The sequence below is a fragment of the Arachis ipaensis genome, chromosome B04, assembly GCF_000816755.2.
Source record: "Arachis ipaensis cultivar K30076 chromosome B04, Araip1.1, whole genome shotgun sequence".
In the NCBI taxonomy this organism is placed as follows: Eukaryota; Viridiplantae; Streptophyta; class Magnoliopsida; order Fabales; family Fabaceae; genus Arachis; species Arachis ipaensis.
In genome coordinates this window covers 129,828,314-129,841,961 of record NC_029788.2, presented here as the reverse complement: position 1 = coordinate 129,841,961, position 13,648 = coordinate 129,828,314, and the positions used below count along the sequence as shown (strand labels likewise).

The 13,648-nt window shown below is 28.9% G+C and overlaps 1 non-coding gene across 1 annotated transcript; it reads right to left on the bottom strand.

The window, feature by feature from the left end:
- On the bottom strand, window positions 9,510-9,583 carry TRNAV-CAC. The gene has a single exon. It is a non-coding gene; the product is annotated as a tRNA-Val (tRNA).

Sequence of the window (13,648 nt, the reverse complement as noted above, 5' to 3'; positions counted from 1 at the left end):
CAAATTTGACAACTTTGTTTAACCGTTGTGGTTTGTTATTAAGATTACTTCTTATCAAATAAAATTTAAACAAAGTAAAGTGAAAAAGGTATTGCTTGCGTCAAAAGAAAAAGATATTATTGGCCATATTTAGTTAATTTTTTTTAACTTTAAATAATGAAGATGAACACATACAAAGCTGTTTTAAGCGTATGATAAATCAAAGATAAATTTAATTTAAAATTAAAACAAAAATAGATAAAGAGGAGTAATTTTATAATTTCTATTCAGATCAAGTAAAGAATGCAAAATAAAAATGCTCTATGAAAATAACTTAAATTGACTCAAATTATTATTTTTTTCTTTTCTGTTGTGATATTTATTTTTGGCCAAATCTTTAGAAGATTTTTTTGGTTTTTGTTTTTCAAACGTAAACTGATTAATTAGTTTGATAAATAAATTAAACTTTAAACAATGAAGATGAACACATACATACACTGATTCTTATTAGTAGCACCAACATTCAAGTCGACTTAATTTTAATATAGTATCATAAACATAAAATTGTTTATACTTTTATCTACAGTTTAATTACTGAGTTGCTATAATCATATTAAATTTTTAATTAGGTTTCCAGAATTTAAAAATTAAATGATACTTCTGATTGCCTGTTTTAACTGTATGATAAATCAAAGATAAATAATTTGATTTAAAATTAAAACAAAACAAGATCATATCATATCAATTAAATTTAAATAAAACTGTTCAGCCAGATTTTCTTTCTTTTTATGAAGCCACTCAAACGAATACTATATATTTCACTTTCCATATCAGAAAACTCTTACATTCCATTCCAAGAACACTCACATTACAAATTATGTTGTTATTATGTGTAACAAAATCAAAATTAAAATTTAGAAATATTTTTTACAAATTAACTATTTATAAACGTTATTAAGTTTAGTTATTTATTTTTAATAGTATTTAATTTGATAAAAATTTATATTTACTGTATTGACTTTATATATTGTTATAAATTATAGATATAAAAAGTATATTAAATTAAAATAATATGATAATAATTTAAAGAGAAAAATTATTCTTTATATACATTTAATTAAAAAAATTATCTTGTTTAAACTATTTTGCAAATGGAGTCATTTTTATAATCTTGCGACTGAGAGTGATCAATTTTTTTAAAATTTTTTTAACGGTTGAAAATAAAACAGTTACATAATTTTTTTGTGGGTTAATATAGAATTTACAGAACGTGAGTACGTGACTAAATATGTAGTTTTAGATTATAAAAACAGAAATAAAATAAAAAAAATAATTGAATATCAAATTTTCTGTATTTTCATTATATATTGTTACACCGGAGAGCACGGAACACCACAAACATGCCCACAGCCCACCTACAAATTACTCATAAATGTTTAAGAATGCATGTCCAAGAGCTTAAAGTTATGCTTATGATGATGCTATAAGCACTTGTACATATTTTGGAGCAAATTACATCATCATTTTTTGCCACACAGAATCTTCATAAATCCTAAATCTTAGGTTTTTTTGTTGGGTTATATAGTTGTTACTTGTTAGTGTTAAAGAAAGGATGTTAGTTAACGGTGAAATACTTAAATACATAATTTTATGTAGAGTTGATAACTAAAAATAATTAAATGATTTAATAGATTTAATTAAATTATTATTTAATTACTCTTGCCTATGAACTCCACATAAAATTAAGTGTTAAGTTTTTATTTTAGTTAATTTAATCATATTTAATTAGAATTGAGGAACTGTGTCTTCATGTAGTGTTTTTTTTTCTTTTTTTTTTTGTTTGTATTATTCATTCTACTAGAATTTGTAGAGGAGTAATTTTATATTTTCTTTTAGGACAGTTCAAATGATATATTCTCTCCATTCTCACTCAAATGTTTTAAATTTGAGTCTTACTCCTAATTAAAAAAAATAAGAAATACAAAACAAAAATGCTCTATGAAAATAACTTAAATTAACTCAAAAAAAATTTCCCGTTGTGATATTTATTTTTGGCCAAATCTTTAAGGTAGCGTTTATTTTCGGGGGCAGGACACGGAGATATGGACAACACTTATTTAAAAAGTGTTTGGAAGCAGAGACATGGACAGTGGACATATTGTCTTCGAGACAGTTTTTTATACCTTTGTGTCCACTCTTTCACGAAGGACAATGATGGACACGGGATTTGGAAGAGTGGACACGGACAATTTTATAAATTTTGTTTTTCTTTTTTTCCACTATTACCCCTTCTTATTTTTCCTATTGCGTTGTTCAGAGATACTTTTTTCTTCCTGTTCTTCCTCTATCTCTTTCTTTTCCAGGTACTCTCTCCTTTCTGTAGAATTTTTTATTGGGGGTAGATAATTCTTTTCTTTTTATCGTTTTACTTCAATACCATTTTAACCTTATATTATATTATTTGATTTGTAATAAAAATAATAACAAAAATAATTAATCTTAAAATTTTTGAAAGATAAATATTAGCAAAAGTAAAATTAATGTACTCTTACGTATTCTCATTTTTTATTAAATTAATTTGTATTGATGTAGAAAATTTGGAATCACAGGGCTATTTTAGTCAATTCATATAATATTTTAGTCTTGTACATGTGTATCCAAACATAATACTAGACATTACATTAGTGTCTTGTCCATCGTATCCAAACACAATACATAAAAAATAATTTTTAGTGTCTCCGTCTTATTGTCTCCATTTCAGTGTCATGTTCTGTCCTGTCTCTAAAAACAAACGCAGTCTAAGAGATCTTTTTTTTGTTGCAAAAGTAAACTATTAGTTTGATAAATAAATTAAGCTTTAAACAATATAGATGAACACACACTGATTCTTATTAGTAGCACCAACATTCAAGTCGAGTTCATTTTAATATAGTATTATGAACATAAAATTGTTTATACTTTTATCTACAGTTTAATTATTGAGTCATTATAATTATATTAAAATTTTAATTAGATTAATTATTTAAAATTTTATAATTAGGTCTCTATTTAATATTTCACAATTCATTCTACATTAAACATAAAAATAAATATTCTAAGAATATTTTTTCTAAGAAAAAGTTTAGGGGACCAGCAACTTTTGTATTTTCTGGCCAGCACTTAACCATCAAAATAAAAGTGAGTGATCTCCCACCATTAGATGTAATCTCACACCATTAAAAAAACTATTGATGGTTACAAAACACCAAAATTGCTGGCCCCTAGCATCCATCTTTTTCTAATTTAAATATCATTATAAATTTAAACGAATTCAAAATTTGATAAATCTGTAAGATCCTAATTGCTAAAATTACTATTAGAGGACAGCTATCAAAGTGAAAGGGATATAAAGGGTCCGTATTGTATATTTAATTTGATAACTATTAATTTATATTTTTATTATATCCCCTTACTATATCAAACAATATTCTTTCTCCTACTATTATTCTCTACACACATACTTGTTATTATCTCATCGCCATTATTATATTATCTTGTTCTCCTTTCTCTTTTTTTCTTCTCCTTCCACCTTCTCTTAACCCGACCGTAATTAATTATCACCAAGTATTAATATTATCAAATGTAAAATAGATTAAAAATAAAAAAGATATTAATAAAATCAATTAACAAAATTCTTATCTTAGGTCGCCAGATTATTTTAAAAATCAATTAACAAAATTCTTATATTGCTACATTTATTGTGTTATCTGTCGAACTAATAATCAATAAAAAATAATATTATCCAATGTAAAATAGATTACAAATAAAAAAAGAAATTAACAAAATATGTGTGAGAATTTTTCATTCTACCATTGGTAGGTGTAGGTTTTTTTATCTTTTATAGGTTAATTATGTGACAAATGAATAATATTAAATTAATTAATTTTTTTGCAATACAATTTAAGAAATTAATAAATGTCAAACCTACTCCTCTATATAATTAAATATCAAATCCAGTACTTAGATAGTTTAGGAAATTAACATATTAATGTTTTTAACGAATCCTTGATAGGTGCGAACTTTCTTGCGTCCTATGTATATGTCAATCAAATAATTTAGCCAATATACAAAATAAATAATATTGTGGTAGACAAAATTAATAATTTAATTTAGTTTCAAAGTAAATATTTATGTATTCAAATTTCGAATATAATACTCTACATAATTAATATTTTAAAAAATTAAAAAAATATTGCAAAGCAATTAAAAAAAATAATAAAATATTTATAAAATTTTCATTCAATCATTGATACTCAAAGACATATAAAAAAATAAAAACAGATATCAAATAAAAAGAAATGGTTTTCTTTCTGCATTAAATTGATAAGACTAAAAAAATTATTTTTTTTACATTAAATTGATAAAAACAAAAGGTGATATAGTACTATTTTCATATATGTCAAAAGTTGGGAATAAATAAAAATGGCAGAGAAATGACTGAAAATATAGATTAGATAAGTAAACTAAAGAGAAGAAGAGATATAAGTGAATGTTACACATAAAAATAGTAACGGCTGAAACTGAAGGAAATTTGCAACTGTAGTGGAGGAAGGCAAAGGAAGAGGATGGAGGTGAGAGTGTTGAAGAAAGGAGAATAGCAGAACAGCAAGAAAAACATAGAAAAGTAAAAACCAAACTGCAGTGGATGGAGGCAATGGAAGATGTGCTATTATAGTTATAGAAGTAACAAAATCGTTTTCATTTTTGTGGGAAGTTATTGGATTTTTCAAAAAAAAAATTATGTCTATTTTGTCCTTATAATTTGCTTTATGAAATAGTTTATTGTAGGGTTAATATAGTCTAAAAAAATTGGATACCAAAATCATTGTCAACTCTCTGTATTGGACAACAACCTATAATTTTATGGTTAATTTTAAGTTTTTTTTTTTGTCGATGGATTGGACAACAACCTCCAACTTTCAAGTTTTAACTACTCAACAAAATTTTAAGTCAAGAAACAAGCTGATTTTTTTCGTTATGAAAAACACGTTGGAGTTGTGCAATAAAATAGATATATGAACAACATTTTCACTGTTATAGTGTCAGCCCAAAACGTAGGTTACATTTTGCTCTTGTTCTCTTTTTGTTTGTTTTTTTTGTTTTTGTATTTTAGAAAAATAGAGAAACGTAATTTGCGTTTTGGATTTTTGGAAGCTTTTCAATTTTTTTTTCTTTTAGCCCAAACGCAGCCTGCATTTTGTAATGGACAGTATTTTTTTTTTCGGAATAATAAAATGCAGCTTGCGTTTTGTAGTGTATGTCAGTTGTTTTTTTGGAGAAATGTAAAACGCAGGCTGCATTTTTTGTGGTGTCAGATTGTTTTTTTGGAAAACAAAAAATGCAAATTGCGTTTTGTGCAAAAAAATATTTTAATCAAGAGGCCTATCTATAAATACAAAGTAAGACTCGATCAAATGGCCTCACTCCGCTTCTAAAAAAATAAATGTTAATATAAAATATTTGTTGTTGCTGGTGGCTAAAAAAATTTGTTAATATTAATAAAAAATATTGACAAATATTGACTCCTAATTGTTTTTTATATTTGAATTGGACCAAATATTTTTCTTTTGGACATGGCATTGGACCAAATATCTATATGTGATCCTAAACAGCTAAACTTAAATATTTTATATAAGGGCCCAAAACGAAAGGGGAACAAAATTACGCGTTTTGGTGTTGGTGAAACATTTCTTCACTCACTGAGGCCCAGATAGTTGTTTGTGATAATGGCCTCATCGCTGTAGCCCTTTTAAGATTCACACAAAAATCTTACTTGAAGCCCATCCTGTAACATCCCAACTTTTTGAATCAAGTCATTTATTTAATAATTAATTAATTAATTAAAATGGTAATGATTTAAGATTTGAATTTAAAATTTAAACACATGAAAGCACTAGTGGTAGTAAATCTCTAACCGACAATAAACAACCTTTTAAAATATAGCCATAATTAATTCTATATATTTATTATATTTGAATGATATTTAGTTATATGAAAAGATAAGAATACTAGCTCTATCCCTTAAGTTCAGTATAAAATCAAATTTAAATTAAATTAGGTAGATAAATCGGTTACAAGTTTAGAGTAGAAAATCGCGCTCTTATCAGCCAGCCTGACATACTAACAGTATTTCAAGAATATCTCAAGCTGTGGTTATCCGATTGACTTCGTTTAAGATTCGTTTTAAAGCTAATTCAATTCTCTATAAATTTGTCTCTAATAGCTGATTCCAAATTCCAAACGTAGAAAAAGTGATAGGGCTCACAAAGTGACGATCCAGATTGAAGATTTCACCTAAATGCCTCCTAACATAATCTGCACATACCTGAGAGCTATTTGATCCTTTCCTTCTCATTCTATTCTCTTTTTCTATAAAAAATATTCTAGTATACACAAAGTCTAGCCATGAAACAAGTCTCTCTTCACTAACAAACTGCATCTATTTACATCAGAATACCTAGCGGAACTTCACTCGAGGTAGGGGGTTTTTGTGCTAATTTTTATATGTCATGTTTTAAATGTTTTCGAACATAGATATTAGCTTTATTTGCATGTCATGGTAGAATGTCTCTTTCCTTCATACGCATTATGTATTATAATAACAATCTTATGTGCATTAAAGAACTGAGGGAATGATCATTCGGTAAGGGAAGGTGACCCCAAAGACAAGATAATCGAGATGATCCTTCGGTAAGGGAAGGTGATCGACAAACCTTTGGGATAAGAACCTTCGGTAAGGGAAGGGGACTATCCCATCAATTTTATATTAATAATATATCTTTGTTGATATAACTCCCTTCTTGTGTATGTCTAAATAACCTTTATTGTAAATTGAACTGAGGGAATGATCCTTCGGTAAGGGAAGGTGACCCCCAAAGACAAGATATCGATATGATCTTTTGAATATCAGCTACTAAGTATAACCCAAATAAAGCTTAACTCAGTTTAAAAGCATTAGGGTGTTACAATTTTGGTATCAGAGCAATTTGATCCCATAGGACACTTGCAAGATTAATTTGTTATCATTTAGTTATAAATAGCATCATATCGTGAAATCTTTTCTATGTGATGAATTTAGATTAGAAATATTTGATCATCTAATCATAAAAGTTATTGTGCTCTTGAATGTTTTGTTTGAGGCTTATTGCCGTAATTTTATGATCAAAATGTGCATGTGTTAATCATCTAGGAACACCCCACTCATAATTAAAGATATATCCAAATACACGTAAGACGTTAAAAAAAAAAAAAGGGGTTAGAAAATTATGTTTTTGTCCCTTTATATGCTTAGCATGTGTTTTATTTATCCTCTCATTTTCATGTTGTTGTATGATACCTTTGTTATCATGATTATTGTTTTATACTTTATTCTTTTTTTTTTTTCTTATTTTATACTCATACATTTTAATCATTCAAATTCTTTTATGTGCAAAATCTATCATCTTTAAGTCTTTGTAATCGAGAGTACATGCATATCCTTATGTTTTTTTTATAAATTATATTTTTATAATTATTACTACTATCTCGCAAGCCATTTAAGCTAAGAGTACATGCATTTTTATGAACTCTATGTGATTATTTAGTATGTCCTATTATTATGAAATTCTCTTATACATGTAACCCTTCACGATTTTTTTTTTTATATGCTCTTTATGTTACTATTATTACCTCTTTGATCCGAGGAAAGAAGAGAATGTGAAGCAATTAACTTGCATGAGACTAATTATCTTTACTTTTTCGGACCTTGTTTATCATGTTTTTTCTTAGCTTGATTTGACATTAGCTTTCTTGATTAGTTTTTTCTTTTCTTTCCCTTTGGTATTTGAATAATAAAAAAAAAAGAGAATAAATGAAATTATCTATCATGTGAATCTATTTTATATAATCATATTAAACTTAAACGTTTAATTCACATTTAGTGCATTTAGTTAGTTCATGATGAGAATAGATAATAGAACTATTTTGTAACTTTACTTGATTTGATTGAATGTATGGATTGATAGAACTTATGTATGTTAGGAACTATCATATATTTCTATAAAAAGAAAAGAGGTAGATAAAAGATAGATAAAACCTACTAGGATAAGATGAGGTTGATTAGTATGTTCTTAGAATATGCGAATTTTGAGGACAAAATTCTTTTTTTAAGGGGGTGAGAATGTAACATCCCAACTTTTTGAATCAAGTCATTTATTTAATAACTAATTAATTAATTAAAATGGTAATGATTTAAGATTTGAATTTAAAATTTAAACACATGAAAGCACTAGTGGTAGTAAATCTCTAACCGACAATAAACAACCTTTTAAAATATAGCCATAATTAATTCTATATATTTATTATATTTGAATGATATTTAGTTATATGAAAAGATAAGAATACTAGCTCTATCCCTTAAGTTCAGTATAAAATCAAATTTAAATTAAATTAGGTAGATAAATCGGTTACAAGTTTAGAGTAGAAAATCGCGCTCTTATCAGCCAGCCTGACATACTAACAGTATTTCAAGAATATCTCAAGCTGTGGTTATCCGATTGACTTCGTTTAAGATTCGTTTTAAAGCTAATTCAATTCTCTATAAATTTGTCTCTAATAGCTGATTCCAAATTCCAAACGTAGAAAAAGTTATAGGGCTCACAAAGTGACGATCCAGATTGAAGATTTCACCTAAATGCCTCCTAACATAATCTGCACATACCTGAGAGCTATTTGATCCTTTCCTTCTCATTCTATTCTCTTTTTCTATAAAAAATATTCTAGTATACACAAAGTCTAGCCCCGACTAACAAGGACTTTTGAAAATAATAATTGAACAACATTGCATTATCACTGTTTTTATTTTAAAACTCGGAGTGGCTGGGGATAGATACGATGACACCATATAGATAAACTACTGAGAAACTTTCGTTTCTCACCCCCCCTCTCCGTACCATCTTCAGGAACGATGCAGTACGAAGCAATACAGTTGAGGTGAAAAGACAGGTGCACTAGTGGGAGCAAGCTATCGAAGACGTAGATACAAAACATTAAACGTTTACCTTAAAAAAGAAGAATATGTGATTGTGTTAGCCATAGTTAAACAAATTAAGAGAATTAGGATTTCCTATGTGTCTTGTTTTATCCTTATTGACTGATTGCAATTGTAACTATTATGTTTTCTTTTTTATTTGGTATGAGTAAAGCTTGTCATTGTTGTGCCTTCATAATTTAGCACGTTGTTTTTCATGTTAGTATTTTCAGATCCACTTATATTTTTCAACTAGTAAATATTCTAATAAAAACTAGTTATTCAATATTTTTATCTATAAATTATTTTATATAAATATTTCACATTTGTTTTAAAAGAAAAATTTCGCAAGGTTTTGAATATCAGCTACTAAGTATAACCCAAATAAAGCTTAACTCAGTTTAAAAGAATTAGGGTGTTACACATCCCACCTTACCCGGCCAAAAAAAAAACCGTAACGTTGAAGGAAATGAGGAAAAAAACATGTCTGAGCCCGGGTTCGAATCGGGGATCTCTAGTGTGTGAGACTAGCGTAATAACCAACTACACCACCCAGACAACTGAAGGAGTTATTTTTGTTTGTGAATGTCTGTTGTCATTTGCTATTCCATGTACCATGAGTTTTATCGAGTTGTAAAATGAGCTTTGTAATAACATTCAAAGCCACATTTTGAAAAGAGTGACCAACCTTTTATACAAAAATCCTGTGCAAGTATTTGGTAGGCTAATACAGTTTTAAATAATGCCCATCACTGACGATACCAGTATGCAGCAGATGTTGCGTATTTATCAACAAACCCAATTTCACGTGCCGATGATAGAGCTGTACGTTGAGTTTGAACAGCAGTCAGGGTTGGGCGTGGTCGGCGAGGAGGTCAATGTTGACGAGCTAAGGGATATAGATTGGGAAGAAGATAATAATGACGGTGAAGAGGAGTTCGAAGCTAACTATGAAGTCGATGACGAATACAATGACGGAAACTTGGCAGACAATCCGGCGGTGCAAAATGAAGCGAATGCGATTGTAAGCCAACACCTGTTTGGTGTTCCGTCTTTTATGCGCAATAATAATAATAATAAACAATACCGTTGCGCAAGTGGAATACCAACATCGCCAAGCTGATCGCGGGGTATAGGTGCCAGGAGCGGCATACGCTCACACGCCCAAACAAAAAGCAGTATCAGTGGGTCATCTATCTCTTTACAGTTGTATCGTGATGCACAACACAATGATCTGTATAAGTGTGCCAGACTGGTTGCCCCCAACTGTATGCTGAAATCCGGTGGAAATCCCGAAGTAGCGGTATAAACTTCGAGTTTAATGAAGTGGTCAACTTATCCGAAAATACAACTGTTCCGAGTACGCAGAAAATGTGCGCCCGGATGTACCGCTCAACAGACTCCTGAGTGTCACACAGCTCAATGTCTCTACACCGTCGGACCCATGCAAGATTAACCTTCCTCAATACGTGATCTTGCGGACTGGGCTCCCGACCAAAACACGCAACGCAGTTCTCCACCAAAAACTGGTGATTGCTGTCTGATCTACCCGTAACGACCTCCCCATTAATCGGGAGACCAAGAATATAGCTCACATCTTCCAGCGTCACCGTCACTTCATTGACCGGAAGATGAAATGTGTGAGTCTCCGACCTCAAGCGTTCCACCAAGGCACTCAGTAGCGCAGAATGGCCTCTCATTTCATCTACTAGCGAAACGTGTTGAAACTCAATCAATGCTAGTGCCACTGCAGCTACCTCGTTAAAAGTGTCTAGCAGATTGAGTTTTTTGAGCAACAAATTCCTGATAGCCTGAAAAAAAAATGATAATTATTAGATTCTAAATAATATCCGTTATAATTTATTCAAAAAAAAAACTGTGTTTAATTGAAGTGTCTTTGTAAATGTGTCTAATTAAAATATCTTTTTTACTGCTGTGTTTAATAAAAATGTATTTCTAGATATATTTTCTGGATGTGTCTCTTCATATATGTATTTAAAAATATAATAATTAATTATTGTTGGCAATAAATTGGCCTAAGCTTTCTACTCTTCTTCCTCCCACAAGCTTCCTCAAACCCTTCCAAATCCCTCTCTGCACAATCCTCACACAACACTCTTCACTCTTCAGTAACACCCCCTTCTCGTTGCGTTTTGTGTTTTAAACACCACCTCAACACTCTTCTCCAACATGTATGGCGTGCATACAATTGAGAATAACGCAACTTGCGTTTTGATCTGGTCAGCTGCCAATTGGAAGCTGCATTTTGCAGCTTATTGCAGCTTTCTTATTTTTGATTCATGCAAAATGTATCTTGCGTTTTGCAGGTGTCTCAGCTTTTTGATTTTCGGTTAGACAAAATATAACTTGCGTTTTGCAGGTTACTAACTTCAACAGGTCCACATTTGTAGAATACACGCTAAACCACAATATAGTTGTACATTTCTATTATTACTTCCATTCATAAATTAATTTATGCAAGAAACAGTTATATACTTTTTCTGAAATTAATAAATGGAATTTGGTATTTAAACGAGTAATTATTAAAAGAGGAAATATGTAAGTGTATTTAAATAAGTAATTAACAAAATACTTTTAGAATATTCACTTATTTTACATAATATAATTCATTCTAATATCCTATGTTATTTATTAAAATTAAACGAATATTTTAAACACTTTTGAGAGGATAAAAAAAAATTTTAAAAATGAAATTTCTCTTTCAATAAAATTTATCATCACTTAAAAAAGGATGGATAAATATAAAAGTATTTTATATGATTTTACATAAGTTTTAAAATGAAAGATAAAAGATACTTGTTAAAAATTTTAATATCTAAGTCAATAAGAGTTTAAATTAATTATGTATAAAATAGATTGAAAAATACCTAAATTTAATAGAGTGATGACTGAATCTTCATCTGTAGATAATAATTAATAAGTAATTTCTCTCCTTATTGCATGAGAAGTTAACCTACTTTGTATAGATATTCTCATGTGGATGATAAGTAATAAGTAGTGGAAGAAGGCTTTTTTTTGGGCTTGACCAAGATGATCTATTCATTTTGGGTCATAGTTTTAATCTTTAGGCTAGAGTATGAACAAATAAGAAACAAATAAAATTGGACTATGAGGGTTGATATTTTGGGATTGCTTCAATCATGCTTAAACCCAATTGTATACCAGTGCAAGCAAAATACATGGTCGTAATAGCAAATCACCTAGTATTAAAATTTTTGACTCACTGAAATACAAAAAGTAATCATAATAATAATTACTTAAAAGATATAAGGTAGAATATTAGAATTATTGAGAAATCTCAATATAAATAATTATAACTATTAATTATGTATGATTAATTATATAAGATTTTTCTTAAAAGATGACTGAAAAAAAAATATACAAATTGATACCAGAATGTATTACGTCAGCATATTTAGTGTTAGAATTGGTTGGAAAAACTAAATACTAGAGAAAGATTAGGAAAGGTTGGCTTAACTTTGTATTTATATTATTGTTAGTAGTCTTGTATTTAAATACTTTGGTTTGTCTCACCTCACATCCCTGCTTAGAGAAGCTTCGTGAGTTTTAATTATAAAAAAAAATTACTTAAGGTGAGAATACAATCCAGTTATAAAATAATATAATTACTAAAAGAAACTTCCAAAGTTCTCGATGAACTTTAGTCTTCTCTCTAAATTTATGTATTTATTTTTCTTTACTTCTTTAATGTAGCTAAGTTTAAAGTTTGAGCAACCACGAGAAGTTAGGTGAATATCAAAATGAACACCACCAACAGTGGACCCAATAACAACAAAAACTTCATATGTATTCTTCTTTTTTGTGATGTTTTTCATTACACTCTCTGCTTCCACAATTCACAACTAGCCATCATTATCCGCCATCTCATAAACCAGCTTATTGCACCCCTACCACATATTTAGTTATGATTTTAATAATTATTAATAATTCATAATTCATAATAATCATACACTCATCATATATACATATAATAGTTATTCATTTTTATTTCCTATTATATGGTTTTTATTTTTTCAACACAAGATTAAATAAAATTAAAGCAACCCTCACCAATAAAAAAATAAATCAACATCACAAATATGAAAAAAGTGGTGGAAAATTTTCAAAAATAAATTTAAACTCAACAGCTTATTATGTAAACTCTTGTGAGAAGTTCCTTATGTGATTCTATATTTCTATTGAACTCTGATATGTAGAAATCTGAATATATAAAAGTTAAATTATTATCCACAATTTAATTTCCATAGATATGTTTGGAATGATAAAATGGAATGAACAAATGAGTTTTCCTTCCGTTTTCTCCCCTTAGTTGGGAAGAAAAATTTTTACTGGGCCCCACATCACTTTTTGCTACTGTTATATTTTTCCTTCCCATATTCTTTCAAAACCAAACAAGTGAAAATATTTATTTCCTTTCTATTTCTTTCCCCCCATATCAAATCCCTCCTATTTTCCACCGTAACAAACATAGCGTAAATGAAATAGCAATATGATTAACAATGTCGACGTGGCAAGAATTCATTGGCTGAGCACGGTGTGGTTGTTCGAACTGTATAACTGTACCACACAGTAATCTCTTGA